The sequence below is a fragment of the Macaca fascicularis genome, chromosome 1 (assembly GCF_037993035.2).
Source record: "Macaca fascicularis isolate 582-1 chromosome 1, T2T-MFA8v1.1".
Taxonomy (NCBI): domain Eukaryota; kingdom Metazoa; phylum Chordata; class Mammalia; order Primates; family Cercopithecidae; genus Macaca; species Macaca fascicularis.
In genome coordinates, this window is record NC_088375.1 from 9767912 (window position 1) to 9773911 (window position 6000).

General features: G+C 45.0%; 1 protein-coding gene across 11 annotated transcripts in view; it reads right to left on the bottom strand.

Annotated features, from left to right (window-relative positions):
* Nucleotides 1–4604, bottom strand: part of CHRM3 (cholinergic receptor muscarinic 3) — a 516344-nt gene extending 511740 nt beyond the window's left edge. For all 11 annotated transcript variants that reach the window (XM_074025995.1, XM_005539689.5, XM_074025991.1 and 8 more), the window contains exon 1: nucleotides 3960–4604. The gene's annotated coding sequence lies outside the window, so the exon portion shown is untranslated. The remainder of the gene's footprint in view (nucleotides 1–3959) is intronic.
* Between the last annotated feature and the right edge of the window lie 1396 nt (nucleotides 4605–6000).

Below are 6000 nucleotides of genomic sequence, written 5' to 3' on the forward strand. Positions count from 1 at the left end.
CTATTATGATGATGATTATTTAGAGACAGAGTCTCAGTCTGTCATACAGGCTGGAGAGCAGTGGCATGATCCTAACTCACTGCATACTTGAACTTCTGCATTCAAGCTATCTTCCCACTGCATCCTCCTTAGTAGCTAGGAATACAGGTGCACACCACCATGCCTGGCTAAGTTTTTACTTTTTTTGTAGAGATAGGGTCTGGCTATGTTGCCCAAGCTGATCTTGAATTCCTTGCCTCATGTAATCCTCCTGCCTTGGCCTCCCAAAGTACTGCCATTACTGGCACGAGCCACTGTGCCCAGACCAAAATTATTTTTATTTCTTGAGTTGAAGACAACACTAATGGAGATCTATACTCTCTGGGGCATGCAACTGCTAAGGGAAGGCAGCAGGCTAACAGAGCTCTCCAGGTGCTAGGTTCACTAATGAAAAGGGAAGCCTTTCATGAGGCAGAGAATTGCTTGAACCTGGGAGGCAGAGGTTGCAGTGAGCCAAGATCACACCACTGCACTCCAGCCTGGGCAACAGAGTGAGACTCCGTCTCAAAAAAAAAAAAGAAAAAAGAAAAAGAAAAAGAAGTGGGGGAGGTCTTTCATATCTGCACATCCTCTCCGTGGAGGGCGGGCAGAGGCAGCAATGTAGTGATGAGTGATCTGAAGAAAGAGTCTGCTTAGTATTTGATCTGAACAAAGGTATCTTCCCTAATGGAGAAGATAGGGCCTTTCAGATCCCAGAAACTAACTTCCAATTTGACTGATTTTGCCTCCTGTCATATACATCAGATTATCTCTTCATAAAATCAAAACTTTCCATTGATGTTGAAATTTTATTCCAAAGTTCTGAAAGGCTAGTAATTTTTCAGAACAGGGCTTCTGCTGGACTTGCTGAACTTTATAGATGAAAATACATTGCATCTAGGAAAACACTATATTCAACAATTAAGCATCAAGGCACATTTTATTACACCGATTAACTTTCAAAAGTAAACATGGTAGAGGGATTTGATTAAAATTTTATTAGGCTCATAGATACCTTTAACAACAGTCTTATGTAAGGAGGATACATTTTAAATTCACAAACATAAAAGACGACATCTCTAGTTACTCACTGATCCTCCGAGATCACAGTGAGAATAATGCTATTAGTCATCATATGATATAAAATCAGGTTCCATAAGTGAAGGACAGACACATGTCTCTGCATACTGATCAGGGTCTCCATCTTCATATGATTCACGGTTCATTCATCTCTTATCTAAAGTGCCACTACACCACAGCTGTTCCCAGTATAAACTTCCCGGCACTGCAAACAAGACCCAATTTCTTAATAGTCACACTGGAATCGTCCAGGCCATTTAGCAGTAAGCAACTGAGCCTGCCAATGTTAACAAAGTTATTAGGCAAGAACAATATGTTGGCTGGGAAAATGACAGAGATTTTAACTAAAAATCTGAAAAAAAGTATTATTTTATAGTTTACAAATACATGAGGCAACTGTGCTTCTAACCATATTGTTTAACTTTCTGTCTATTCAATTTACAAGTGTGAATCTAAGAAATTCTATTTCTGCCAATTTCACATTTTTTCTATGCTCACTTTCAACAGGTTGCCTGCAATTATAGGCTAAAATATCATTAAAAGAACTTCATATTTTAAATACTCTAATTTAAAATAACACATTTTCTTTGTTAAGAAAATAAATCGTTTGTCTTTATAAGGAAAAAATGAGAAGGTACACTCTAAAGAACTTTTACACATTCCTCAGTAATCTTCAAAAGTAAATAATACTTTGAAGTGACATTTTACTTCCCCCTACCCCAGAATAAAAATAGGGTACTGAATATTCATCATAGATTTCTCTAAATTTTAAGGCAAAGTTTCCTAAATAAGCTTAAATGTAGGTTTAATACAGAACTACTCATTATAACACTTGTTCTTTCTTTAAAACTTCACCAATTCCACACCTGCTCCTTTTCCCAAATTACACTTTTCTCTTACAATAATTTTCCACACAGAAAATTTACAAAGATTTTTCAAAGTCTACTTTTTATCTCATTTTCTTTTTCAACTATCGAGTTCATTTGAATAATGACCCAACGCTATTTAAAAAACAATATTTCGACACTGCTATTTTCATGCTACATTCAATCTCATAATACCCCCAAACCTAGAGAAACATTGTAAATCAGACCGGCAATGTCATCATTTTTAAATTAGTATTAAAGCGAACATTATATTTCCATATGGAAACCACTAGAAAAACAATGTGCTTTCTGGCCCAACAATAGCTAATTATGTATTAAGCTAATTGAGACAAACTATGTAAACAAAATCTAAAAATAGGCTATTCGGCAGTCGAAGCTATGATGTAAACCACATTTCTGTGGCATGTTGGAATGCACACTGAAGAAGCAGGCATGTTCCTTGCACATGTAAACTTCGGAATATCAGCTCTTATAGCAAGAGGGTGCACCCAACACCTCATTTATCCCACAGTATTTGGAACAGAAATACCTTAGTCTTTTATTAGCGTGGCACCACTACAATACTGCCTGTATGCAGGTATCTGCTCTAGGCCTAGCTTTCCCCTTTCTGAACTACAGGTTCTTATACATAGTCCCTCTTAAGTAAATATACAGGCATTGTTTTAAACACAGGAAATAATGATGAATGGTTCATGCAATATAACGATCTCACAATATGAAATTATCTGGACTATATAATCACTGCACCCAGTTAAAAATTATTTTTCAAATAGTAACCTACAAAGGTCAAAATGGGGGGAGGGGACAGGTTATCTGTCTTGGAACTCAGAGAGCAAGAGAGAAAGGAAAAGTCTGTGCAAAGCATATTGTGAAACAACCAGTGTTCTTAACCACACATCGCTTTGATAAATACATTTCTGTCCTAAAGAGGGCCGTCCTTTCACATTGCAAACACGGACACGGGCAGGGATCGAAGGGACATATCCTTGCAGCCTTTGGACAGGTTCCAGTAACACTTGCAGACAAATGAAGGTTTGCATTCTTGAAATCTGTCCATATGGATACAGTTCCCGAATCTCTGCTGCCTCTACCACTTCCAAATGCGTGCAAGGAGAGTTGGACACACGCACAAGCATGCAGAACAGGATCTCCATTCCAACACGCACACCGCGAAGTAGACAAGTGAATTCTGCTACTGGAGTCAACTGTCCGCCCGCCCCCGCTGTTTAAAAACACGCAGAAATTAACCTCGCTATTAGGAGGCAATGCTGAGAAAGTGTTCCAAAGAGGAGAAACGGTGCAGCCCAGCGGCCGCTGCCTTGCCAGTGTGGACTCTCTCTGGGTCAGTCAAGATGCGCACTAGGCTAGGCGCCTTCGCCCAAGTGTTACTCGAAGTGCCAAATCTGCTTTTCGCCCCCTGAAACGGAATCCGAACTTGCGGCCCCGCTGCGAGGCTGGCGAGTGCCGGCTTTAGCCTTCTTAGAAAGAAATGACAGGAAACCAAATGGGGAGATGGGAGACAAACGCTCAACACACGAGTGTGCTCACAAACACCCCGAGCCCCGTAGCTCCTCACGCTCGGGCACTTTGGAACCTCAGATCCGGCCCTGGGGAAGAGAGAACCGAAGCGAGGGAGAGCGGGGTGGGGCGTCCCCGGCTCTCTCCGGGCCACCTCTCGCATGATTCCCGTCCCTTTCGGGGCACTTGGGTGCCACCGGGCATTCCCCACCCTCAGTCCCAGAACTCCAACTCCGCACCAGATCGCGCCGTCAGAATTCAAGTGCCCCCATCGTCCCCAAATCAACAGCCTCTCTCGTCCCTCCCCAGTTCCATCTTTGAACTCCAAACACAAGACCTCTCCTACCCGCGCCGAAAACTTTTTCCTCTTTTCACAACGAGATAAGGCAAAAAACCAGGTCAGCCGCTACCGCCACCCGCTCTGCCCCGCGCCTGGGTGGCGGGCGCCGTCCCTACCTGGCAGCTGCGCTCCAGGTGGCTGTCCCACGCCGGTCTCCGCGCCTGCCCGGTGCGCGGGTGGCGTCCGCTCCACCGTCCCTTCGTCTCCTCCAGCTCAGCGTTCAGGTAGCGACTGTCCTTAGGATCGCGCGCCCCTGCCAGGAGCTGCCCTTCGGTTCATTGCCGGTCTTCCCAGAAGCGCTGCGGCCGCCCCGGCGGACTGACGAGGAGCCTGGGGATCCGCGATGGCACCGATGGCTCCGCGGTGTGCGCTCCGGGGTCTGAGAGCGCTCCGCCCGCGGGCAGCTGTGGCCGCGCGTCACATGCCGCCTCGGGGCAGCGGCCGCGGCACCTGCCCAAGCGGCAGCGCTCCCGGCTCGGCAGTGCCGCCCCCGCGCCCTGGGCTCCCCTGCACGCTCCGGCCCTTTCTGTTCACGCCCTTTTCCCTCTGTCTCCCGCCTCACTTTTTCTCTTTTCTCCGTCTCCCTCTTTATCGTGTATTCCCTTTCTCCAAAAGCAGATAGAAGGGGCTCCCAGGGGGAGGAGGGTCTTTTCCTTCCCACGAACTCTTCCTCTGCCTGGTGGTGGCGGTCGTGGCTACTGCTGGCCGCTCCTCCTCTCCTTCCTCCTCGCGTTCCTCCTGCTCCTCCTCCTCCCCGGACTGCGAGAGCTGGTGTAATGCACAGGCTGCCTGCTTGAGACCCAAACCTGCCCGGCTTCTGAGCATGCTCAGTCGCCCTGCTGGCGCCTAGTTCCACTGCCGCGTGCCCGCTGGGCTCCGCGTTCTCCGCCTGGCAGGGGGCGAGGAGATCCCAGGGTACTCCTGGGGTGGGTGGACTGAAAGCGGGACACCAAGCAGGAGAGAGGAGGGCCTCACCCACCCAGCATGGCCTCACCTGTTCCCAAATTGTGCCTCCCGCGGCGCTTCAAGGATAGATTTTGCCGGTCAGTTAGTGGTGGTGTGTTCGCTTTTAAATTGGTTTCCCTGGACTGCTTAGAAGGACTGGAAGGAATTCGATTCCTTGGGCACAACTTATCGATGAATGAACTTCAGCTCAGTTATAATATACGAGTCCGTGGCAAGCCTTTCTCTAGGGAACAGTCTGATGAATCTACTTTTTGACATTTAGTGAGTCTCTTTCTGCAGAGCAATGTAGTAGAGGACGACTTGACTTTTCCCTCCCTGGACAGTTACATCTTGGGAGAAAATGAGACAAGCATCCATGAAGAAGACACTGACGTGCACGCGCACGCGCATACACACACACACACACACACACACACACACACACACACACACACCCCTGTTTAAATCAGAAAATAAAATGAAAGGTATAATCTTGCTAGCCAGGCTTTTAAAGCTCAAGAGGAATGAAAATCTAAGACAGAGAGAGAGAGAGAGACGGAGAGAGAGAGAGAGAGAATAGGTTATTATGTACTACTGCCAGCTAACTATATAAGGAAAAAGTGGAGAGATACCAAAGTTGCAAAGATACCAATGAGGCTGTCCCACGGCACTCTAGAGATTTTGTTTAAAAAGCATGTAAAGAAAGATGACAGGGGAATCTCACAAGAAAGGACAAGCATAACGATAACTGAAAAAGAAGAAAATAATGAAAAGGAAGGAAGGAGGAAGATAAAAAGAAGAAAAAATCAAAGCAAGAAATTGAAGTATAGTATGAAGTGAAATATTTAACAATATTAAAGGCAGCAAGTGATTTTAATTCTATTTGGAACAAGAAGATAAAAAGGAAAAAGAGCTCTTTGAAAAATTAAGTAATGTTAAGAGATTAGAGAAACACCAGCATACTAATTCTTTTATGAATCTATATTCTCCTCTAGGTAGAACAATCTTTAGGAGAGAAGCGACTAAACTTTGTGTAGAGAGGATTGAGATCATGATGGGAAAACAGCTAGTGAGAAAGCATGTGGCTATTTAAATTAATTAAAATATCCAGGCTTAGGTAAATTGCATCCAGGATACTAGAATAGTAATAATAATAACAATATTGTAACAATTTTATTGAGATACCTATCAGAAGAAAATATAACAGTTCCT